The sequence below is a fragment of the Catharus ustulatus genome, chromosome 1 (assembly GCF_009819885.2).
Source record: "Catharus ustulatus isolate bCatUst1 chromosome 1, bCatUst1.pri.v2, whole genome shotgun sequence".
NCBI lineage: Eukaryota > Metazoa > Chordata > Aves > Passeriformes > Turdidae > Catharus > Catharus ustulatus.
In genome coordinates, this window is record NC_046221.1 from 86,850,991 (window position 1) to 86,877,090 (window position 26,100).

At 40.3% G+C, this 26,100-nt stretch overlaps 1 protein-coding gene across 7 annotated transcripts in view; it reads left to right on the forward strand.

The window, feature by feature from the left end:
* The first annotated feature begins 303 nt into the window (after positions 1-303).
* The window catches only part of SEMA5A (semaphorin 5A), a 334,133-nt gene continuing 308,336 nt past the window's right edge, over positions 304-26,100 (forward strand). Inside the window, exons 1-2 of one of the 7 annotated variants that reach the window (XM_033061142.2) lie at positions 332-362; positions 19,653-19,728. The gene's annotated coding sequence lies outside the window, so the exon portion shown is untranslated. The other 6 variants (XM_033061134.1, XM_033061150.1, XM_033061171.1 and 3 more) reach the window with 6 other exon arrangements.

Consider the following 26,100-nt stretch of genomic DNA (forward strand, 5'->3'; position numbering starts at 1 on the left):
CTCAGCTGGCCCGGAGGGGGGAGCGCGGGGAGGGCAGGGAGTAATGCGAGATCGCCCCAGCCCGGGGCAGCGCTGGCTGCGGGACGAGCCGCGCACGGCACCGCACCGCACCGCACGGCACCGCACCGCACCGCACCGGGGCCGGGCGGCCGTGCTGCTCCGCCCCCGCGGCGGGGCGCTGGGTCCGGCCGCCGGGCGAGGCGCGCAGCTGCCGCGCCGCAAACTTGGTGCGAGCGAGCGAGCGAGCGGAGCGGCTCGGCGGGGCCATGGCGGCGTGAGGCGGGGAGCGGGCATCAGCGCGGCGGCGGAGCCCCCGCCTGTCCGCCCGCCAGCCCGCGGCGAGCAGCCCACGGCGCCTCCAGGTAACCCCTGCCGGCCCCTCTCCTCTGCTCGCCCGGCTCGGGCTGCGGCGCTTTCGGGGCGCCGCGGGCACTGCGCGGTCCCGGCCGCCCTGTCCGTGACCCGCGCCGCCTCGCTGGGCTCCGCGGGGCTGCGCCCCGGTGTGCGCCGGGCGCCCTGGGAGCTCGGAGGCCGGGCGGGCTGGGGTCCGGGCGGGAGCGGCGCAGGGAGCCGGCAGGGGGAGCCGGCAGCGAGGCGGAGCGCCGCTGCCGCCGGGCTCCGGTGCCGAGGAGCTCTGCCGGCGCTCGGAGCCCGTCTCGGGCATTGCCCGGCCCCACCCCCGAAAGTCCACCGAGCCTTTCAGAACGGGCGGCCCTTCTCCCCGAAGACGGTGCTCTTTGCTCTGGACCAGAAAGAACAGGCGGACAGGGAGCCGCATCGCCAGAGGGGCTGGAACCCGGACCCGCGAGAGTTCCGCGCAGCGGGACCCCCGCGCCGCTCTTGCCCGCGGGGTCGCGCCCGTGGGAGCGCGTTCTCGCCCAGGAGAGTGAGGTGCGTTGATGTCGCTGAGCCCCGGCTGACTGGCTCCGGAACGTTTCGGAGGGTTTTGTCACACTTCAGCAAGTGAAGTTTGCTCAGGCTCATCTTCTGGTGAGAGTAGAAGTGGCGTGAAAGGCACCGGCGGTTGTCTAAGAAACGTGGGTTTTCAGTGGGATGTTTGCTTAATATGATTTGAAAGCCCGATGTGCTTTTATTCTCGCTGTTTTATTTGACTGGACTGTCTGGGTCTGTGGCGTGACTGTATTTCGGCACTTTCTGAAATGGGGAGTTAGAGTTTAGCATTCCGCAACGATGCAGATGGAAACACCTCCGTCAGTTGCATACATCTATCGTTCTGTGAGGATCGCTTACCAGATAAATGACAACTATTAGGGTTTGTTGTATCATTCCAGATGCTGAGCGTGCCTTGTCCATTGACACAACGATAATCTGCTCGGGATTATTCCTAGGGGGCAGCTGGCGTGGGGGGAACTGTCAGTGCATCTGCTCCTTCAGCAGACCGGACTTGGCAGGAGAGGTCTGTGTATGCAGGCACACACAGCCTTGGGAAGATGGTTAGAATTTGAAAAATTATAGTTATGAAAAACATCCTAAAACTAAAACATGTTGAAGTTGTGTTCCGGGAGCCCTAAGGTGGTGCATCTGAAGCTCTTACTTTCTGAAAGCTGACTAACCACTCTTGGTTTGAATTTTGGTGTAAAAATGTGATCAGGGTGTGATGCTAGCCCAGCTAGAGTGATGTAAATTAGATTTTTTTTTTCATCATGGGAATTGCACTCAAATCTTATTTCTAGGAGTTTGAGCATCTCCTGGTTGTTATATAAGGCTGAGTCAGTTCAGTAAAGTTTGACTTAGAATTGTTGAACTTGCTGATGTCATATATATAACACATAGTCAATCAAAAGTGCGTTGCTGCCTTGAAAGGCTGAGGTATGGCCTTGGGTACTTTGCTTAGTATAGTGAAAGATGTTGGTAGATTTCTGGATTTTGTGCAGTGTTCTCACCTTCCTCTCCAGGAGGTATCAATAATATAACTTTATTACATTTACTAATGAATTATCTCACTTTCTCATTTTAATGCTGAACAGCTGTGAGGAGTCCTGCTGAGAGCTAAGGTTTTGCTCTGGAGTATAGCAGTTCTCTGTTCGAGAGGTTGTTTTGAACTAAGTAGTGTAAACACTGGCTTCTGAGTTGTACTACTTATTCCTTGGGATGTTGTAACAGATTTGTTTTGGTTGACAAAGCTGAAGGCATTAATATCTGAATTGTCTCATTTCTTTTAATCTTTAACTAGTGCTGTTTTCATAAAATACCTACAGGTAGTAGGAGTGCCTGTGCACTTTGTAATGATCCATAAACATAGTTGTAGCAGGATTGTTGTACTCATTTCCTGCTGGGCAGAAATGCAGAGGGTGGCAACTGTGTATTGCTGCTGTTTTCAGAAGAGTTGTGTGGTCGTTTGTTTTTCACTTTCTTTTCCCCCAGCTACTTAGGGAAACCACGTGGATTCTGACTTCTGTTGATATAGTCTTGTACAAATACAGGATTTTCAATGAATGAAGTTCATTATTTTTCAGGGAGTGACTGTACACTACAATCTGTAAACTGCAGAAATACAACATAATTCTCCTGCAAATTCTGGCTTTTGTGTTAGAGGTTGCATGCAGGAATTCAGCCAAGGGAGTAGCTGAGTTCCTGGGGTGAGCAGGAGCAGAGAGACTCGTTTCTGCCCTCTGGTCTGCAACAGTTTTATCAGCAGTGTTGGCTGGGTCTGATTTCTGTGCTGTGGGACACGTAAGTGGATTGCTGATACTACTATCAGTTGATAGTAGGTGTGTACTACCAGTACTATCTGTTGATAGTGGGAGGAGGATGTGTGAAATCTGATACTGTGCTACTTCATGTAAAGCAGTATCTAGCAATTGGTTAGTATTTTGTGATGATGGACTTGTGAATAGGAGTGAAATACAATTTAGCTTTAGATTTAACATCTGGTTTATAAAATTTTGATATGCTCTTGATGTTTGGTAATGTATGTTCTGAAGTTACTATGCCTCTTGAGATGAATTGCTATTGCTACGGCCATAATTATAGGAAGCAGCACTGAGGAGCTTCTCCTTTTCTGTAACATCATTTTATGGAAATGTTTAATGGGCATTCTTGTCAATGCAGAATTCTCCAAATTATTGTTAACCAGTCTGTTTCTCTTTATTATCATCCCTTTATCCTCCCTGGCATTTGTATGCATTCCGATTTGGAAACAGTGTTAAGTTGCAGCCTATACGTTCATTCTCCCCTAATGCATTTTGTAAAGCTGTAGCTGCTTTAATAACGAGTTCTTGGGGTTTTTTGTTTTGTTATTTTGTTCTGTTTTTGTCAAGCACTATAAACATTTTTCAAACTGATCCTTTTGAGGTATGTTTGCCAACTACTGGCGGTAGGCTGGATTTGATTTCCAGGCTGCAGCATTGCAGCTGTGACCCGTGAAAGGCAGGTGGCACTCTGCTATCTGCAGTTCTTACAGACACCTGGGGAATGCCACAGCCCGAGCTGTGCACTTCAGGTATGGTTTGCTCTTAAATCTCTTGTTGCTAAAACGGCAGATTTAAAAAAATAAAAAAAAGGTGGGGGCTTTTATTTTAGTTTTCTTGATAAATGTGTCCTATGGTTTATTTAAGAAATTTGCTAGTTTACATCTAACTATAGCACATTTGTTTAACATTTGTCAGGAAGGTAGCAAATGTAAACCAAGTTAATGATCCCCAAACTACAGTCTAATTAGTGTCCTCTTGATTTTTTTGCTAGAATGTATATTCCAAAGTATGGAAGCACGTGAATCTTTTGTCACTTAGTGGATTTGTTCGTGCATCTATTCTGAAATTTGCGTTTTCCCTGGGGAACTTTGCTGCAATCCAGTTGTCTGCTGTGTAGTATCAACTCTTCATCTCCATACATAAATATATTAATATAATTAATCTGTGTTTGGGGAGATTGATTTTGGAAGAAATTCCCTGCTGTCCCAGTATATATTAGAAAATCAGGCAACTCACAAAAAGCTGATGTTTGTCAGGATAGTAGCAGAAAATGGGTTGATACATAGTCTGCACTGAGGACTTTGCAGTGAAACTCTTGAGTTTAACTAAACTGTTGAAACTTATCTTTTCAAATATTATCTTTTCTTTGTCAACAGTTGGAATGACTTGCTCAGAAAGTTTAAATGCTGTGTAGCATGTTAGCTGTGCTATCATTTCCAGACTTATCTCCAGTTAGCTTATCCATGTTATGAAATTTCTTGCATGATACCCAGATAATACAGCTTTTAATTCCTTTTCCATTTTTTCTTTTTAAAGTCAGGATATATCCCTGAGTTCCAGTACACCTTAGAATTGTTGGGTCTTAATTTCTGGCAGAACTGGTCAATCTTTTCATGGTTACCAACCTCAGTAATGGAGATTAGTTTCATTAGACGATGTTGATTGAGCAGCTCTGAATCTTTGGCATATAATAGTCTCATTTTTTAATCCTTTGCTAGATGAATAGCAACATGCATTAATTTTTCAGTATTTATTTAGTTTAGGAGAAGCTCAGAGAAATTATAACTTTGAAAATACTGAAATGCAGCCTTTTCTCTCTCTCTCTGTAATACTGGGATATGTTTAGGCATTACTAAATACATGTGATGAACAAATTAGAGAATGTGTGATGGCTGCAGGATTAGCTTATAATATGAATTGGCTGGGCTGAAGAAATGGGCTGTACTGTGAATTGTATTGATTTTCCCGCTTCCTCTCCTCACTTCTCTCCAAATTTCAAAATTGAGCTGCTGTCTTTGGTGCTGTTGTCCTCTGAATTGCTAGTCTAGTTGGAAACCCAGAGTGCTGTTGAAATGTGCTTTCTTGTTAGACTTAGGTTTAACAGAGAATCAAGAATGCTTAATATAAAGTTAACTACAAGGCTTCTGTAGCTAGGGAGAGAATATTTTAATAATCTTGGGCCCTGTTGTTCTGACCCTCAGCAATCTTATTGCTGAATTGGTTGTTTCTATTACTGGTGAATCTACAGACAAAGGCATGAGTATTTTTTTTTAGTTTTAAAAGTTATTAAGCAGTTGTTCTTCACTGTATTTTCTTCAGCATACAGTCTCTTCAGAAATTCCTTGCTTTTTTCTTTCACTGTTTGTACATGTTTTTTCACCGTGTCATTTCAGTGACCTGCTTTCACTGGAAGCCCACTTACATTTGCATTGGCAAACCCCCCTAGTTATGAAGGGCACCCTGGGAGTATGGCTGAAATGACCTTGTTGTGGGAGAAGATGTGTGGGATGAAACCTTTTCTGTTGACCTGTGCAATACTGAAATCGCCAAGTACTTGAGGAAAAACTCCTGGCCTTGCCAATCATGGGAAGATAGGTTGTGTGTATTGCTTTGTGGCTCTCAATGTCTGGCAGAGTTTTAGAGTTCCTTTACTAAGTCATAGTCAAAGGCTGAAAAGAAATTATTCACAGTCATTGGGTTGTTATGTTACTTGAGTTCAGTTGCTGATTGTCTCTCCTCTTGATGGTCCCGCTTGCTTTCTTATTCTGAACTTGCAATAGGGATATATGGTTATTTTCTTAGTTTTTTGTCATCTAAACCGTGTGTGTGTCGTCCAAATTTTAGCTACTTCTCATGTTGCAGTGCATGCTTTTCCTTGTTGCTCTTTAAACCTAAGAAATGATACTGAAATATTTAGGAGACAGTATGTACACAAAATTATTACTAGTGTCAGATGTTATATTACCCAGCGCTGCAAAACAGGACTCCTAGCTTAGTCAAAAGATGGGATTTCAGCTTTGGATAGTTTTCTAATAGTGCTCCTCAAGGTGTATCAACCTGGAGTAGGCCAAGAGCCTGATCACTCCTATGATCCTCGTCAGTAGCTGTGATGCTGAAGTTGCTAAGGATGATGTTGGTAGTGTTGTTGTTGTCTGCTGTCCTCATTTTCTGACTCTGTAAATCTGTGTCCTGGGTCTCACTTGATAAAATACTTCAGAAAAGCCCAGTCAACCAGAGAACCCCCTTAATTCCTGTCCACTATTAACAACTTCTCTTTGTGACTTGAGCACCGTGTATGCTGAGATTCCTGAAGGCAGGCAGATAGAGATGGAGGATGCTGTGTTAGCAGAGAGTCAGAGAGTGCTGTTGTATTTTGTTGTCCTCCTTGGAAATTCTGGGACTGTGTCAGTCCATTGCCTACTGGGTCCTTTTAGCTGTGCCAGGGTAGCTATTCAGTTGGAATCACGGTGTAAACAGGGTTAGGGAACTGATCATCTTAAAACTTTGCCTTTGAAGCACTCATGACCACCAATCCCAGTAAGGCCCCACAGGCACTGGTCTCAGTGTAACTGCAGGTGTGCAATGACTATTGTCAGATGGGGAGGGAGGGGAGAAGAGGATTGTGTGTATGGAATATAATTCTGGTTGGTCCCTCAAATAACAATGGAATGTGGAGGATTTTGTCTTCGTCTTTTAGAGTATATCCAGACAGCTTTTCTTTATGTCAGCTTTATAACAGGCAGCAAGCTCTCTTGTGGAGGCTACAAATGGACTGAGGCACAGCTGTATGCCTGTCTTCAGCAGCCTAAACTTGCCTCCTGAGGAGTGAGGTACCTGAGAGGCAACGCCTCATTGCACTGCCCTTGAATGTGTCAGAAGTGGGGAAATTCAGGGTAATAACCTGTTAAATACTGAAGTTCAGTCTTCCAGAGCTTGTCTGCCAGACCTTACTCTACTGAAAAATGATAATGGATTCTGATACGTACTGTTGGAGTTGATAGGAGAAAGCCACAAAACCCTTCCACATTTATGTGCCAGGAGCATGAGTTCACACGTACGGTTTGAGAGACATGCAGGAGGTGAAGTTGGTGTTTGTGGGAAGAAAAACTTCTCTTGATGTATGTGGGCAGAAGTTGGAAAATGCTGCTACCCTGGGCTCTGGAGACTTGTCTAACTGATTCTGTTGTAAGTCTTGGTTAGAGTTTACAGTCTTTCTTGAATTATCCAGGAATATTGCTGGATTTTCCAGTGTATCTTCTATTGCTTTCCTAAGTGCATAGTGCCATACTTTACCTAAGCATTAGTTAAATCTTTAATATAGAAGGCAACTCAGTGGAGTGTGGGCATCATTCTTTAATGGCGGTTACAAAAAAAAAGTGTAACTATCAACAACAGCAGAAAGAGGTCTGGGTTCTAGATCTGAATTGCTGTTCTTTTTGCCATTGTTACCTATTGTTTTAAATTAAATTAATGGTCTGGGTGGAGGAACTGGATTTTTTTCCCTCTGGTATTCTTTCTTTAAGTGAGTTTGCAAATAGCTTTCATTAGAAAATTCCATTTTTACTCACTTATCTATAACTGTCAGGGGAGATTGTTTTGCAAATTTATTTAATCTGAAGGCCAACGAGATCAGTATCGAATTTTGAAGAAATATAATCTTGAACTTGAGGTAAACACTTGATTCTCATATTGAACTTCAGTCTTTATATTTTCATCTCAAACCCATAATCATAAAGTGCTCTTAAAATAACTTGTGCAAACATGTTATTTTTCTTAGAGTACCCCTATGAACTCATTGCTGGCAATGGCTATCTGCCTCTTGGGAAAGGGACATATTACTCTTTTTATAGTATGACTGTTGATAAAGCTTGTCCTTCAACTTCACTTGTAGAGTTGCTGTGTTGTAATTTTTTCTTTTTACTAGAATGCTAAAAAAAGAACTAGTTTGCTGTGGAGGCATATCACTAATATTTTAATAAGAGGGAATATATGACTTGTTTAACTGGAAATATAGGGAGCTCCATTTGTGAGGAACAATTCATGTGCTTCACTTACCTTTCAGATTTACTGTGAACTCTGTATAAGTCAGACCTGATGCATAATTGCATGTATTTGTTTATTTTTGGGATTTAGAGTCCCCTTTAAAAAGTTATTTAAACAAGAGGTTTGGGGGTTTTTTTTCCTGCTATTCCCATAAACCTTGATCTTTTCTATAAGCCCCAAATTTCTAACATTGTCAACACTGAAAATGTTGACAATGGCATTCAAAATAAGTGGAGCAGTTGACACCAGGCCTGTTCTTAACTGTGTGCACACACTGACACCTTCAGAGATCTATCTGTAGCTGTAGATCTAGTCTAGAAAACCTGATTACAGATGAAACTTGAGGATCTAGAGATTTCTGGTTTTAACCAGCAGCTTTAGTTTGGTTCTTGTCAAGTGGGGTGCTTGTCTTCTCTTGTCCCTTTCTAGATTGTGAAAAGGGTTACTTTATGACATCTGAGTACCTTGTCTCTTCCTTGAGTATTTGGAGACTAAAAATTTCTATGACTTTTAAGAAATTTTGCACATGTTGAATGTTCTTGTTTCCATGTAAAAACTTACTTTCAACAAATCAATCTTCATTTGAAGGATAGCGTTTCTGTGTTTGTATTGATATCTGTAGATGGTTGATAATTGGAATGATCAGTCTTTGAAAAAAACTCTGTTCCTGAATATCATTCATGTTCTTTTAGGTGCATTAATGCCGCTTTTCATCACAAGACATTAAGAAGAGAAAAAACCACATAGCGTAGCATCCATAATTGTATTACTTGTCCTAAAAACATTAGGACTGTATGAACTGGAGTGCTCATAAGAGCTTTACTTTTGTGACTGAGTGGTAAAGACTTGAGTAAACAAGACTTAGTGTTGTATTGTTCAGGTTTACGTGTCATATTGTGACTGAAAGGAGTTTGGAATTGCTCTGTCATGCAGCTGACTAGGGAGAAAGTGATGAGCAGAAGATAATCTCTTCAGCCTTAGCAATGGCAACTGGTATATAAACTGTAGTTTCTTCTTCTGAAATATTTCATTTGGCTTCTTTTTGCAACAGTACTTCCCAAGATTCACCACTTAAACAGCATTTGGGCTTGTAACTGTAGTCTTTATTTGCAACATGTGGAATATGCAAATTTTTCTTAAGAAATAATGTTCATTGATGTTTCATCTTTGTATACTTTTAAGCCTAATCAACAAGAAGGGAGATTTAATTCACAAAACAGAGAGCAGCTAACAAGCAAACTCTAAGTGATGTCGAGGTGTTAGAAGGACAAATTACTTGTTGGTAGAATTGCCTTGTTAATGTTTAGGGCTTGACATACTTCAGTGATCTCAGACCTAGGGGGAGGTTAACAAAACTTGGGAAAAAGGATACCCTTGAGAGTGAATGCACAGAATGCAGAATTTCAGGGACATGAGACATGTGGAAGAACTCCTATGACAATGAAGAAACTAACACAGCCAACTCAGCAACTGTGCTGAAATCAGCCCTGTCTGGGTAAAAGGTAATTGTGGCAGGGACAGATTGCAGCCACCGACTCACAGACCAATGACCCAAGAAACCCAGCGACTCAAGAGAAACACTGAGTATGGGACTAATCAGCATGGGAAGCAAGATAACATTTACCGACAGAAGACAGGATACTAATGAATAAGAGAACTAAGTAACCTGTAACCAATGAACATTAATTCCTTTTTTGCTAAAAAGAATTTGCATTTAATGAAATGTATAAATAATAAAAAGTTTTGATAGTTGGCATACTTGATTTGTGTAGTATCACTGAGCACCCATGATTGTGCAACTCTGAAATAAGCAATATCTCTCTTGAGTTTGTAATTCTGGCTTTTTGCACACTGGGTAATTAATCAAATTTTTCTGAACAACATTTATGTGTTGGTCCCAGGAAGCCATCAACAGAGAAAGCTGTTGCATCAATTTTCCATTATCCAGTTTTTCTGGGGGTATACCTAACTGATCAAAAAATGAATGGAAATATAGCATCTTTGCCCCAAGGCATCTATGGATGGAATTGGTTTTTGTCTGGTAAGATCACTCCCAGTGCATTCCACTGTAGCTCAGCATGGGAAGTGAAGGATGCAAGTCAACATGGAGAATCACTGAAATGGTAAGATACTTCTCATACTTTTGGCATATTTTCATACTTGCAGTCCTATAGAAAAGATTTTGTAGACTCTGTAGTTTGTATTTAAATATCATCTCTGAACTGTTTTCTTTAAACCTGCCTTACTCAAAATTCTACTTCAGTAAGTCCTGAAAGATTTACTGCTAACTCCTGCCAAGTTTCTAATGTTTCCAGACCTGCTGGAATGAGTCCAGAGGAGAGCAGAGCTGGTGCACCTCTCCTAGGAGGACTGAGAGGTTGAAGCTGTTCAGCCTGGAGAAGAGAAGGCTCTCTGGGGAGACCTTGTGGCACCTCACAATACCTAAAAGGGGCCTACAGGAAAACTGAGGAGGGACTCTTCAAGGGCAGGTAGTGACTGGACAAGGGGGAATGGCCTTAAGCTGAAGGAGAGTAGATTTAGATTAGATATTAGGAAGAAATTCTCTGCTGTGAGTGAGGGTGGTGAGACACTGGAGCAGATTACCCAGAGAGGTTGTGAACACCCAGTCCCTGGAGCTGTTCAAGACAGGTATGGATGAGACTCTGAGTAATCTGGTCTAGTGGAAGGTTCTCTGGCCATGGCAGGGGGTTTGGGAATAGGTGATCTACCTGGAAGGAGGTTGTAGCAAGGTAGAGGTTGGCCTTTTGTCCCAGGCAACTGGCAACAGGACAAGAGGAAATGGCCTCACGATGGGCCAAGGGAGGTTCAGGTCGGACATCAGGAAGAATTTCTTCACTGAAAGAGTGGTTAAAGCATTGGAATGGGCTGTCCAGGGAAGTGGTGGAATCACAGTTTCTGGAAGTGTTTAAGATGCAACTGGATGTGGTTGCAACTAGTGGATGCAACTAGTGCTGTGGTTTAGTAGACAAGGGGTGTTCCATCAAAGACTGGGGTCCATCGTAATGCTTCGATGATCTTTAAGGTCCCTGCCAAACCTAATTGTTGCATGATTTAATGAATCTGGTGTCTTATGCAGTGTGGCATAAAGCAAGCTGGAGACACAAGCTAATTGCCTTCCTCTGGCATTTCTGTTACAGGCAGCTGCTTATAACCTGTAGGTGACATGTTCAGTTTGCTCAGGGTTCTGACCTGTCAAAGGAAAATGAAGTATAATACCTCTCTGTAGTAAAATTACAGTGTTGGTAGATATTTTAGTAATGTGTGACAAATGTATATGAATTAAATGAATGCTGTGCTAGACAGAGCTCATTTGATCATTTCTCTGTAGAAATTTTTGGGTGGGGCTCAGTGATCAAAATTATTCTAGCTAGATAACTGGTTCATTGTAGTGTTCCCTCCTAACTGTAAAACTTACCTAAAATTTAAAAGATTTGTATTAATAGTGAAATGTATTTGTGACACTTGCAATTTCCTAAAGAACTCTTTGCAAACAGAATTTATAAATGCTTCCTGGTTTACTCTATGAATGGTCAAAATTAACTTCACCTTAGTTTTTACACACATTTGTAGGGGTCCTTGCTTGGGGGTAGGCCTTTTTTTCCCCTCTCTCCACACATCCTTTACCACATTTTTACAGTCTGTTCCAGGTTGTCAAGCAGTGGTACTGGTTAGATAATACATAATAATCTGTTCATTTGTATAGTCAAATTGCTGCTGTAGTATCCCACAAAGTAATAGTGGAGGGACAGAGGGGCCTTTCTGGTGAGAAGAACTTACCAGCTTTAGTCCAGTGGTTGGTGCACAAGATCGTTCTGAAGACAAATTGAATTGAAACAGAGATCAGGACACTGTTCTGATAGTTGATAGTTCTATTTTGAGCTCTGAAGAGCTCATCTCTTTGAAGAACAAAGACATATTGGTATCAAATATTGATTGTGTAATATCCAAAATTCATAAACTTCCTAACTTTATTCTGGCAAGCTGGACTGCAGGGATAAATGCAGCAACCTTTGCTGGAGAGTGAAAAAAAGTTAATAAATGTCATTTGAATTTATGTTTCATGATAAGTGGGCTCTTTTAAAGGCAGATGTGATTAAGTGATGTAACTGGATTAAAAAAATACAATTGAATCAGAAGAATTTTTGTAAATTGTGAAGATATGTTAATTTAGATGAACCAGAAACATGGACAGGCTAATTGGACTACACTAATGTACACAGACACTTGAGGTTTAATACGCTTTTCTGAAAACTGATGAACACTTCGTAAGCGCAAATGTTTCTTCATAGTTTGCCTCAGATTTGATGGTATGTCTTGCCATGCACTCTTACTAAAGGCTGTGATTAAGTCTCTCTGTTCTGTACTATTTAAGTGCAGTTGTTACGTTTTAATTTCTAAATTCTTCAGGTTCTGCTGCCTCAAACTGCAGCTGTAGTTCTGAAAGTGACATCAATAGGTCCTAGTATGATATTTCAGATAATGTGCAGTAATATGCTGCTTTTGTAGGGCTCTTAATTGAAGGTTAGGTTGCTTAATATTAATGAAGAGGGCTGGAATATTGAGGGTTGACATTTAGCATTACTTCATTAAAAAAAAAAATTGAAATAAAAGTTCTACACCGTTTGTTATCTATGTTTTAGATTAGCAATGCTAATAAAATGAGCTCTTATGCTCTGTTGAGTTCATTTTTGCTGTGTGTACATTTTAAGACAAAGCCAAATCAGAATATCCCTTGCTTTACTGTTTAGTAATTTGGATCAGTTCTGCTAGACCTGTCCTGTGCAGGACAATGCCTAAGGTTTAAGGCAGGATGGGGTACTCCTGCATTCTGCTTCTGGGTTAAATGTGTGTGAATGTATTAATGAACAAATGATTCTCTAGCAGTGCTGGTGTAGTTAGCCGATCCTTCTCTGCTTAATTCATCAACTCTAAGAGCCTGTTGTGAATTTTGCAACTAGGTGGAATTACTCTTCTCTGCTTTCACTCTGCAGGGAGCCAGCCAAGATGGTGTCCCAGCAGGGGAAATTGTGTCTGTGAGCAAGCTGAAGGTTGCCACCAGCAGCTTGCCAAATGTCCTGTTAGTGCTATCACATCTAAGACATGCAGGTCACCTTTCCTGCATTCCCTTCACCCAGGCTGAGTGTTTTGCTGTCACTGAACTCTGAGCAAGCAGAGGGTTTGGGCTGGCAGGAGCCTGCTGTAGTCATAGAGCTGTCAGGTTTTTTTCCTGCTGCTTTGTGTCCTGTAGCTCAGGACAGAGAAGGGCAGCTGCTGTTGTGCAGGTGGGTGGGTTTTTTTCAAGGAGCAAAGATAATGATGTAGGTGGTGGGCAAGAGGGGAGAAAACAGCTGGTAGAAATAACAGGTGGGATATCATGTTTTGGGTGAGTGGAAATAGAAGTCTTCAGAGGAAACCAGAGCCTGTGTGCCATAGGAGAACAATGTGGTGAAAGTTAGTAGATGGGCAACTGCAGAGTTGTGAAAGCCTTTCTCCCGCCTCTCCAACACTACACACCTGGCACCCCACTGGGGGCACAGTGTTACTCTCTTAGTCTCACCTTGGCTGCTATAGCATCAGACTCCTTTTGGACTAAATCAAAAGCCAAGGTTCCAGCCAGCCATGTCCACTGCTGCTGCACTGCTTTTGTTAAGTGCTTAGAGGTATACAATTAGCTAATGAATGCTTAACACAGTTTCTCACATACATAACTGCACGAAACTTGATGGCTCTGTTAATGTAAATAATTGGCAGGCAGGAGGAGTTGCTATGTAATAGTAACTACAGAAAGTTGGAAAACTGGGGCGGGCCAATTGAAGTAATGTCTCCAGCTCTGAGGGTGGACATTGTTCTCATTTGTATGTTGAAGGCTTGTGGATCTACAGGGCTTTCAGCTGTTCTCCAGGTATGAACTTTCATGTACCCTGTTTTTTATCTGTTTTGTGTTTCCTTTGTGAATTATTATCTGCTTTATTATTTATTATCTGCAGTAGAAGTCTAAAATGGATGATATGATCATATAGACATGTTTTGGAAAAAAACAAGTTAATTTTCCAAACTTATTAAATACATCCTGGTTTCTGGAACCCAGAAGAGATCAGCAAAGCCATCCCATAAATTAAAGCACGCACTCAGTGTGAAGTGATAACAACTTTGTTTTATATCTTCGACAGAGGTCTTGGTTTAGTGTGGTTACTTCATAACCCAGAATCTTTACTCTCCACCTTTTATTTCAGAAAAAATAAAAATGTAATGCTTTTTGCCAAAACAATCAAAAAAGCCAATAGTTTCATTTGTCTGTGAACTTGCGATCAACAGAGGACCTATGAAATATTAATGCTTAGTTTGGTGTGGGAACGCAGTTGAAATAGATTGGAAAATCATGGTGGACTTCTGACTGAGTTCTATTTATTATGGTGAATATGGAGCACAAAATATTTGCTTAAATTATCTGTAACACAAAGTGTACTCTGAGATAATAGTAAAAAATTCAATACAGCTTCTTTATTCCACATCCAGACTTTCCTTTTTTCTCTTGTGTCTTTAAATATCTTCTTGAAACCTTTCAAAGGTAGTTTTATTAACCTAACATAGTGCAGATGTTGCTAGCTTGAGAAATAAGTCACAATGACTTGTAGTATTGTGTCAAAAATATCATTTAGAGGCTTAGAATGAGGGGAGCAATTAATGAACAGTCTTCGCTACGAACAAATGTCAGAGACTCCTCCAGGGTAAGCTGCTTCTGTGCCATATTCATTAATTGCTCTTTTGAACGAAGTTAGTGTTGATGAGTGGGTTTAATTAAACATACCTGAGAAAAACCACAAAAACAGATCAGATGTATTAGAAAGATTTGCATTTGATTTAATAAATAAAGATCTCTTCATTCTCAGGGGGTTTTATGCTTCATATAACTGTTTCTGGCTGACATTTCTCCCTAACTACTGTGTTGTCCTCACTGGAAAGTGGCAGAAGACAGGTCTTATGGTTTGCTTCAGGGTGTATGCCAAATACCATGCCCATATTTAAGTCTCTATTATTAAATATGTAATAAATCTGTCATAATGGAAGGCATCTCTCAGAACACTCTCGGTCTACCTGTTGAAAAATGGCAGGAGAGGGAAGAAGCACATGGGAGTAGTAAAATAGAAATCTTAAACTGCTAAAACTCATTCCAAATTTGCTGACCCCATAATCTCATTAAAAATACCTCCTTGGGAAAAATCTCTGTATTCATATGCTAAAAACAATAATATGTAAATCTGGATTGTTCTATGTACTTCATGGCTTACAGGTCTAAAATGAAATTTGATTAATCTGGGCCCCAAAATCCATGTTATTATGTGAAATACAATAATACGTGTGTCAACATGAGTTTTTGTTGCATTTTTGATTCTATTTTGGTGCCTGGGAGAGTCTGCCTAGAAGGAGAAGGCTAGTTCTGCATCTTTTTTCTGTGCATTGAAATGAAAATTGCAATAATATATTAAAAAATGCTACTTTGTTTTTTGTTTCAATGAGAGGGTTCAGGGGAAGGGGGACCTTTTTTAAGTTCTACTGCTTTTGGGTATTTATTTTGGTTTTATTTGTAAGTTCTATTGTGTAAAGTCAATCAGAATGTGAAGAACAGTTTGGTGAAAGTACTTGTAGTTTGCAGTTTTGAGCCAAATGGTAACTGGAAGCTTTAATAGCCTTTCAATACCACTTCAGAAATGGAGATGTGCCATTGGGCAGACATGTCAGAACTTAGTAAAAATAGCATATCCTGCAGTGGGCATTCATCCAGAAATCTAAAATTAGCATTATATCCTAGATATAGTACTGCAGGTGGTCACAAGCACCAAATTGTATTCAGCACCCTCTGTTATTCAAGCAGGTCTCAACATTCTTATTTTAAACATTTTATGGTTTTGTGCAAGGCTACCTTATTGTTATTAGTATTGTTCCTTATATGGCATCAAAATGTGAAAAGTGTTTCACAGGAATTAAAGCAAAGTCTTAGCCAGAGATGTTTAGCGTCATGGTTCTGTGTGAATGGAAGTCAGTGGCACAAATCCAGCTGACTTCAGCTGGGAGTATTAGTAGATCCTGACTTCTTTCTGATAACATATACAGTAATTTCACGATTATAAGCCGCACCATTTTGACTAAAATTTTGGTCCAAACTCGAAGTGCAGCTTATAATCGGTTTATATATGGACAAAGAATGAAAAGTTGCTATTTTAGTTTGGAGGACAGGTGTCTGCTGAGAAAGGCAGGAACTTCTCTTTGAAATGGAGAATGGAAACCCCCTCCCTCCAAATTATTATCATTTTGAAATCAAGGGACTTTCAGGCAAAGATATGGGAATTAGGAATAACAGTTCTTTACTAGGGAAATTAAAATAGAAATACAATGCTACAAAGAAACAAACCCCAAACCCTGACAAAGTCGGAGTACAACCTGACACCCTGTCAGGCAGGGTGTTGGTAGCAGTCCCATTAAATGGTGGCTGCATCCTCCTGCAGTGACAGATGTGGTTCAGTTGAAGCAGTGCTCCTGCAGAAGGTGCAGTTTCCCTCCAGAGGTCCAGTGGAGATGTGGAGAAATCCGGTTTTCCTCTGGAGTCCAGTGGAGAAAGGGGCTACCTTAGTGTCCCAAAACCTCTGTATTTGTCTTGGTCAGAAATGCTGGGCTCTTCCCCCTGGCTGGAGCAACTTTCAATTGGATGCAGTAATTTTATCAGTCACACAGTGGGACTCAATGGCCATTAGCAGAAAATGACTTGCTGGAGGAAGGATGGGTTGTGAAGAGATAAAGAACAATGCCCTGCCTGGTTTCAATGGATGGCCCATTAGCAGAATATCTCCCGTTGAGATAAGGATCACTTCCCCCACCCTCAACAGATGGTGATAGAATAGATACTTTTTATCACACTCTGTATTGTAATGTGCAGCTTATAATCAGGTGCGGCTTGTAATCGTGAAATTACTTATATAAACACACAACCAGTTGGCAGGTTTGAGTGTGGTTTATTTCACATTATTCTGTTTTGCTTGTAGCATTCCAGTAGAATTGGGCCAAGTAAGCTTGAAGAAAAGTTCTATCCCTGCATTAGGGGAATGTAAAGCTTGAGGAGAAACAGAGCTTGGGTATTATGGTTTGATTAATTACTTGAATATTCATGCAAATTACAGTAGGTTCTGATGAGTGTCATACGGGGAAAGTCTGTACTGACCTTTTCTTTCTATTATTCTTCCTCCTTTTTCTGGAACAATAGCAGGACATAGGATTTTTAATGACTGTGGGCAGCAGGTTTCTTTAAAACCCACTGGAATGACCTGTGGAAATAAGATAGAATTTTCTTATAACATAATTACTGAGTACAGGTTTTAGTTATTGTGTTTGTTTTCAGATAGGGTAGCAAGAGCATATGTTTCTCACTCTCTCTATAGATGTCTGTGCATGTGTGGGCAGGGTGTGGGAGAGAGACGACAGAACTCTGTGTGTATGTAAATATTCTCCTAGAGGACAAACACCTAGGAAAAAGATGTTTTCCTTTATTTTTTGTATTTTAACTATATGTGATCATAATTTTTTAATTCAGAGTGTATTACTTAATATTTTGGAGGTTATACAGAGACTGACTTTTTAACATCATCTTTAAGTAAGGTGAAGGACTGCTGCTTCACGTTTTCAGGTTCACCTGCAGATCTTTATTGCTTTGGTCATAGTGTTTTTTTTACAGCCATTCCTTGTCATATTGAATACTTGTGAGTATTCCAACAGCTTCTTGAATGATAAAAGAAATTATTCATTCCTAATTTAGATGATGTCCGATATTTTCTTTGCTTTCTCTTGTAAGAGTTTAGGTAATGCTGGGATGAGGAGGCTGGATTTTTAAGTGTAATATTCATGGCAAAAGAGAAAACCATTCATTGCACTGAAGGGGCAACGAGTGCAGTGGGTAAGACAGAAGTGTTTCTCCAAAGATCATAGCGGAAGCTTATTCTGTACATTTGCCATAGTAGATTAGGGGCAGGCTTCACAACAGTGATAAGATTGAGCAGTACTGTGCAAGCTGATGGGGGAAAACCCTCGTACATATAAAATATTTAATGGAGGTAACTTTAAGTGATTGCAAATGCATCATGTCTCTATGGAAATGGAAGTGCTCAGTAAACCTAAACCCAGTAGCCTAAGCAAGTTCGCTTCTTTAATTATAAGTGTTTGCTGTTGTAGAAACAATAAATGAATTAAAAAAAATATCAGGAAGAAAAATAAACCTGGCATTAATGGGCCTGTAGTGTGGTGTGGTGTCACAAGGATCTCTGCTTCTTACTTGCATCTTGGAGGAGCAAATGTTACGACCATGAAAGTGAATGGTGTTACAAAGGCGACCACAATGGAACTTAGCTGGAAATAGAAGTGAGTTCTGCGGATCTGGTTTATTTTCCAAGTGAAATTGATGTGTGTGTGTAAATACAAGCACCTAAAAGAACCTTCTGAGAAATTAATCAGTACAGGATGAATTTTGGGAAAGCTGAATGCTGCGTCATGACATCTAATGAAGTTGTGGTTATTTTCTTAGCATGATACCTATTATAAAGGCATATAAGCAAGGGATGAAAAAGAAATGTGGGCCTATAATGCCTTTCTCTTGTCTAGAGGAAAAATTAATTTGTACAAGCTGCTTGTAAAACCTTTTGTAAAGGAGTTCAGACTGCTTCTCTGGAAGGTGCTGTATGGGTAAATAGGTCAATGATATCCAAGTTCAGTGAGATTATTTAAAAATGATTTAAAAAATTAAGCATTAATGAACTTCTAATACTCTGATAAAGAAAAAAAATCCCATGTTGTTCTAATGTTAACCTGGAGAGCAACATAAACAATTGAAAAACACATTTAAGATAGAAGAATTCAGAACAGTTTTGGTTTCTCCAGTCTTTCTTTTTATAAAATTCTGGTTATGTTCTAAGATTTAGGAGAAAAAAAATGAGAAAAAAAGGCAACAGTACCTTCTACCCCTTCCCTGAAAATGACTATTTTAATGCTTGTTTCAACTTCAACAGTTTTGTTGACCTAGATTGGGGCTAGTGAAAAGAAAACTCTTGAAGGCTGAACTTGTTCATGGACTCTGCTTCTCCCTCAGCTTCTGTGCTTCTCAGTAAATGCACCCTGTGGGGGCAAAGCATTCTTGATTCATTTCTCTGAACAACCACATCTGTGGCTTAGATGGTTAATCTCTTTTTATAAAAAGGATTTAAGCCTCACAGAAACAAATTAGTCCCATATTGTTGTTAGTTTTTGCACTAATTTTAGACAAAGATGCTTTGGATGTGGGAAAGAAAGTTCTCCGTCTTTTTTAGGTGACAACCGGAGACTTGCATGAAAAGTAGAACATGTGACTAGTTCCTTATGATATCACATTTTTGGGCAGATTGACAAACAGCTTGAATGACGTTTGAAGAGCGAGATGTTGTAAGAACTCACTGCCTTTGCTGTACGTAAACACTGCTGGGAGAAAAACAAGCTTTTATTTAAAAAAACTGTGAGGGACAGAAGAGCAAGTTAGACCTTAAGCTATTTCCTGGTGTGATTAACACCTGGACTGTCTTCAGAAAATGGCATGTTTTCTGCTTTTATAATTTCAGAGTGGTTATTGACTGAGCAGTAGGGGGCTTTTTTCTTTATCTGGTACCTTACTGAGTTCTTTGCAGCCTCCTGACTCTGCTAGGAAGCTAAAATTGCAATTTTAACTATCAGAAATAGAAATCATTAACAATATTTATTGACTTCTAAACACTCCTCTGTTATCTTGATGCTGTCACATCACTCTTGCCCACTTTCTACAAAACATAATTGAAAACAATGAAATTTCTCAACTTTTGTGGACAGGTTACAGGGTGGAGAAGATTTTTATCTGAGAACACATCATTCAAGATGAAGCTATAAGAAACTGCATCTGCTAAAGGTAAGAACAACTTTAACAAAGAAATCTCAACAAAGGAAACCCCTGTGTACCTTTTCTGCTTTGTCCTTTGCATTAAACTAAGGGATGTTTTGCAGAGGTCAAATAAGAACGGAAATCCATTCATGCTGACCTCAGATTTCTAGATTTCAGTATGTGTAGCTTCCTTGCATAGCTCAGTTCAGTTTTACAGTAACAATTAATGTTCTGTTTTTAATTCTTTAGGTTTGATTTATGTATGAAGCTCCTTTGAAACAATAGGCTAGATAAGCATTGCAACTGCTTCAGGTGAGGAAATGAGTGAGAATAATTAAATGCAGCTTTAAAGTAGTCTTATTTGTTGAAGAGCATTCTCCATGAGAAGTAATAATATCCTGTCAACTAAGAAATGAAGAAAGGGTAAGGAGAAGATTATTTAAATTAAAAAGCAAAGGAATCTTTTAATAGACCAGAAAGTAGGACACAAAGCTTAAAAGCTAAAAAGGAAGCATACTGTAAAAATGTAAACTCTTTTTTGATACATTAGCAAGTCAACATATTTCTCTTATATTTCACTTTGTATTTGGAATCAAAGCTACACACAGATACATCTTGCTGGAAACATGTGATTTTTAATTAGAACCTTGCAAGTTTCTTTGCATACTAAATACAACAGAGGAGTTAGTAAATTGAAATATTAGAATGTTAGAAATAAGGTAAAAAGTTTTAAATACTGACTTTGACAGTCAGGGTATTGTTTTGGTGTGCATGAGAAAATTGAGAGTGGTGAAAAAATGTGCTTTCTGATGCTGGATAGTAGTATCAGTTGGAGCAAGCCTTTGGCTTTCTTGGTATGGATTGTATCTGTTCATGATGACATGGCTGGAACCTTCTTCCTGCTCTCCCTTCAATTACATGTTGATAAAGAACATAAAACACTACTTCTGTTTGCTAAGCTTTGTTTCTTTCTGTGTGCTTTTCATCTCATGGATTGTTCCTCCTCTGTAAATTTACCAGACAGTAGCATCTACATAGAAGTCCTGTACCATGAGACACTGGGAGCTTAAAATGCTTGTCAGATATGTGTACACAAACTGTATTATTTGTCCTGATCTGAAATCTATCTTTATTGTTATACTTTTTGAATACTCAATGTGTCATACTGCCAAAGGGAAATAATTCTCCCTGCCATCCCTCACGTTTTGTTCAATTTAATCAGGTTTTACCAAGATTCTACCAGGTTGCGGTGCTGTGGCCGTGTGCAGATTAGGTACTAAAAATTGTGAGAGAAGGATAAAAAGAAGGTTGAGAGGAGTGGTCAGGAAGTAGCAGGATGTTAGGAGATGGGTTTGGAGTGAGTTCAGAGTGAAGAGGCTGATCAGGATGCGTGGGAAACGGATACGCTGTTCTCAGACATAAGATGCGGAAGGCTGGTATCAATTTGTTGGAAGGAATGTGATGAAAAATGAGACTCTGATAACTGTTTGGGGGTTTGAAAGCAATCTTTGATGTATCCTGGAATACGTGTCCAGTGACATTTTCTAAAACCAAGGATGGCAATGCTGTCAGCTCCACTTCAGATGAGGTCTTGTAATTTTTTAATGTTGCTACTCTGTGAATAACAGAAAGTAACACTTCTGCTAAGTGCACGGGGAAGGTGCTTGAGCTGTGCTGAAAAATGGCACCTGAGGGGTGATGTGGCACAGGAAAATGTCTCACAGCCACCGCTGCAGCCACTCACTGCCACTGCAGCTTCCAAGCTGTCAGGGGCCAGGACCGGAGTGGGACTGCGCAGAGCTGGTGGTGTTAGCACCGTAAATAGCTCTGAGGCACCGTCCTGTTGCATCACTCAAAAAGAATTGAAGTGATCATCAGGCCATGCCCACAGTGGGTACTCCCTCCAGTACTCCTTGGACAGACCTCTTCCTTCAGCTTTGCTGAGGTGCCTGGGTTCTCCCTGTGATTTCTGATGTGTCTCTGTCACTGAGTGTGCACAGAGCACAAAGGTAGCCATACACTCACAGGTCTTGTGAACTCAAATTTACTGCCAGAACAGTAAATTCCAATCATTATGGGACACCTGACATTTAAATAAAGAAACAAAATGCCTCAGCCTTGATAATTCAACTTGCTGTATTCATATTCATAATTTTGGTTGTACAAGGGAGGGAAGGAAAACTTGCCCTGATGTGAAGTGCCAAGCACAGCTGGACACCAAACTGCAGCGGGTGTTCTCAAGGGATGAAGGACCTGCAATTTGCAGGAAGCCTACTTGGGAGGAGTAGAGGGCTGTCTGCTTTTTAACAGCAAATTTACAACACTTGCTGGAACTTTTCCCCAGTGACTTTCATTTCTGTTGGCCTCTTTCAAACATACAGAAGCTTGCTTGCTGTACTGTGGTGATTAGAAAATATTAATTTTGTTACACATGAAAATCCCTAATGAAAGTTCCTAATGAAAGGTTGACCATTTTCTGCCACTGTTAATTTCTAAGCTTTTTTTTGCAAATGTAATTGCTGCTATGATTACAGAATGCCAAATTGAGTTTGGGGACATATGCAATATTCTTTTACCACTAGTCTAGTCAAATAATTTTAAATGAGACAAAGAGCCCGTTGAACACCCAAATTGGTTTGTTTACTTCAGTAGCTTAACTGCGTTAAAATCAAAGAGCTTTCATGGGCAGGGGGTAATCTGTGTCATTGCTGGACACCATTAATCACCCTCTTGACTGACTGCAACACTTTTGAAAAGTGACTTATAGATGATTGAGTAACTTTACTCTCTACACCATTAATGGTTCCCAGCAGGCTGCTAGCGTGCAATCACAAACATCTGTGCATTTGAAAGTTTCCACTTCCCCAAACAGAGACATATTTTACAAAGAAAAAAGAAAAAAAAGGAGACTTTTGCATGAGTGGTCTTTTGGAAAAAGAGCTAATGAAAAATGTTCATGCTTTAACTCTTGTATCATCTGAGTTTACCTTGCGATCTTTACGCTCTTAATGTCATTAGAAGAATTTTTTGGTTTTAATTTGTTTTTGTTGTTTTTTCACTCCATAGGATCTTTCTGACATTTGATATCCAGTAGTGAAAGAAAATGTATCCTACTTGTCTAGTAACTCATGGATGTTTTTGTTTTAACTGTGTTTAAAGTAAATGTCGCCACTTACCCCTAGACACTGCAGAGTATGCATTACTTATTCAAAGCTGATGATCCAAGCTCTTTTGGAAACCAGCTTAACAGAAGAGAGAACAAAAAATCGTTTCTCCAGGCAGTCTGGTCTTCTAAAGTGGTCTTTTAGACAAGCACTTAATTACTCAGGGAAAGAGTACTGGGCATTGCCTGTGCTTCCTCTCTACACAGTGTCACTGTGGTTCCTCACCACGCCTGTCCCAGATGGGTGCTGCATAGCTGTTGTGAGTATCACTGAGTTGCTTGGGACTGGAATAGATCATCCAATCAACCACCCATGTTCAAACCATATTTGTTTACCTTTAGCCTCTTCTAGCACATTTTACAGACTATCTCAACTTTTTTATTTTTCAGGACTCCCAGTACTTGTCCTACATATCCTGTAGGGTATTAATCCAAGACTAACTTCTTAAAAGCATGAAAATGATGGTGCTGTTTCACAATTCACTTTTCACTGTTCTTGCAGTAAAAGGGCCTCACCTAAGAGGACTTGATAGAAAAAAATGGAAAAAAAAGGATGACCCAAAGGAAATAAGAAGAAGGAAGGATGCCTCCTTTATCGGTCAAAGATAATTGGTTCTGTACTGAATATGCATTTTAAGTTATCTATGGGTGAGAATATGACAGGATTAATCAGTTTCATGAAGCAGTGAAAATTTACTGTGTAATTGAAAGGTGAAAGGTTTGCATCCGTTAATCAGATTGGTACTGGGGTAAGATAAAGATAGCCTTGAGTCAGAAGTCTAACAATTAATAATGAAAAGGAAAGGGAGATGAATTGTGTGTGTTCCCTAACAGCTGTGCAGAATGGGACTCCTAGGTAAGTATATGTTACTCCAGAGTATGTTATAACCAAAAGGTGATGTACAGTGGGGGAATAGGACACCTGAAATTCCTGTTAAGTACCTCTTTGACAAAACTAACTATGATTTTAGAAGATTGGGCATCTTTGCCTATTCCAGCATTGCTACTGGGAATGAGAAATGTTAGAGGGATTCACAGTTCCTACTTTGCTGTCAAGTGGTGGGGGGGCAGATTTTTCATGCTGTCTCAAATAACTGGTCCAGCTACTTAGATGAGACACCCTGTAAGTTGCTACCTAATGGGTCTTGTGTCCCTGAGAATTCTTCATATCAGATTTGTTTTCCTATGAGCTGCTAATCTGCTTCACTTCTGTGGCCTGTGGTTTAAATGTACTCATCATTCGTGTCCTGGACTGAGCACCCAAGGGATGATGTCCAATTCTGAGCGGAATGTATGACTTTTGAACTTCCTGAGTGTATTCTGCCTTGTCATCTGAACTGGTAGTTCCTGCTTATGATAAGAAAATTGTAGAAAAAAAGCATGGCTGACAGAGGGATCATATAGTGCAATATTTTTTGCCCACTACACTCATATTTTATCTGTACATGTGTTGCACTACATTTTTCCCTTTTTTTTAGCTTTTAGATTACTTGATTATTAAAAACAAATCCACAGTGAGACAGAACTGTCCCATGTACAAATACTTCCCTGCAGAATTTCTGTAGCCAGAGGAATTTAAGCAGCTACCATAGTAGTGAAGTGGCAAAGATTGGTCTCAAAACTTCTTTGCCAGGAAGGGATTTTATTTGGCCTTATGTCTGGCCTTATGATGGTCCTTATCTTGTTAAATGCTTTCCCCTACCCAAATTATTTTATATGTATATATTTGTATTGTGCAAGAGAGGGGCTTTGTATGTCAAGGCCAGGAAAATGAATTTTCATCCCATTAAGGTGAAATCGATAACAGGAGGATCATTAGCTACTGGCACTTGTCCTGGAACATAAACTACAATTGCTATTAAAAGAATGTGGCTGTGGATTAAACTTGTCTTTGGCATGAGCATCCAATAGAATATCATGAGGGGGGCACAAAAATAATATTTCAGTTTTAGAACCCTTTTCCTTTATAAATTAAAGGAAATTAAGAAATCTTATTTGTTCTGTGTGATTCTTTTTTTTCCTTCCCACCTCCCCTAGTGCTTGTAGGTAGTGTTGTATTAGTCAGCTGCAAATAGCTTGTTGTGAATTTATCCCTAATATTCAGACTTTCATTTATTCTTTTGCTTTGTTTTCACTTTTAGAGACAAACTTGGTTACTTAACTGCTCTGTGTATTCTCTGCTGCAACTGTCAATGCCAGTGTCCAATTCTGCTGACAGATTTAGTGACACAAAGCTGGGCTCCAATCACCAGTGTTCTCTGTAGGCAGTGGACAAATGGTGATATACAGGAACCATAAAAAACTGAGGCTGGATCTGTGCAGACATTGGTAGGCACTGGCTGGGGATGCAGTGTTCAGTCTTCACTTGTGAGTTGCTGGTTTATGTCAGCTCTGAGCTTGTCTGGTGAAATTTTTCATTGCAGCTTCACAGCAGCTGTGCTCTCAAGCGGGTGGGGTGACCTTGTTGTGGCAGCCCCAGTGCTCTGGCTGTACCTCCTGGGATGTGTTAGCTGCAGGAAACCACTGGGATTGTGGCAAAAATGGGAGGCTGCAGTGAATGAAATGTGCTCTACATGGGTCTACAGGTCCTCTGATTTGGATTTTACAGACCATGATAACTGTAGCTAAACAAAGCCAAGCAACCTTTAAGAGATGTAATAACAACAAGCAAGCATGTACATCCAAGAAGCCTTTATTGCAGCAATGGCTTGGAAGTGAGGCTGTAACTAATCCTCTAAAGCATCAGCCTCATTTGTTTATGCCTGCTTTCTCATCTGAATGATGGAGTCCCATCCTCTCTTGTGCTTGCTGCAGAGCTGATTTGGGTTTTTTCCCCGTCTTCTAAGTTGGTAATCAAAAAGTATAATCATATGTTGTGCTCTTTCCTAAGTTACTTCATATAACTTTGTTGAAATCAAGCATTAATATCAAAATTTTATTCTCCTGTTTTTGTAGAGAATTTTCTAACTGAAAACTAAACTCTTATAAGAGTATGGGGAGAAGTAGCATATGTGAACAAAACCAAACCTGGATATGAAAAAAAAGAAATCCCAAACTCGTACGTTAACTAATTGCTAACAAATCTGAACCACATCTAGTTGGAGGGTTTGTATTTTGTGACAGCATGCTTATAGTGTTCTGAACCCTTTGCCTTTGCTTGTTGTCTGGCTTAGGTGTGGCAGCAAAAGTTACTTGCAGTCTTGCAGCATGGCATGGAAGCGGCCAGACTTCAATAG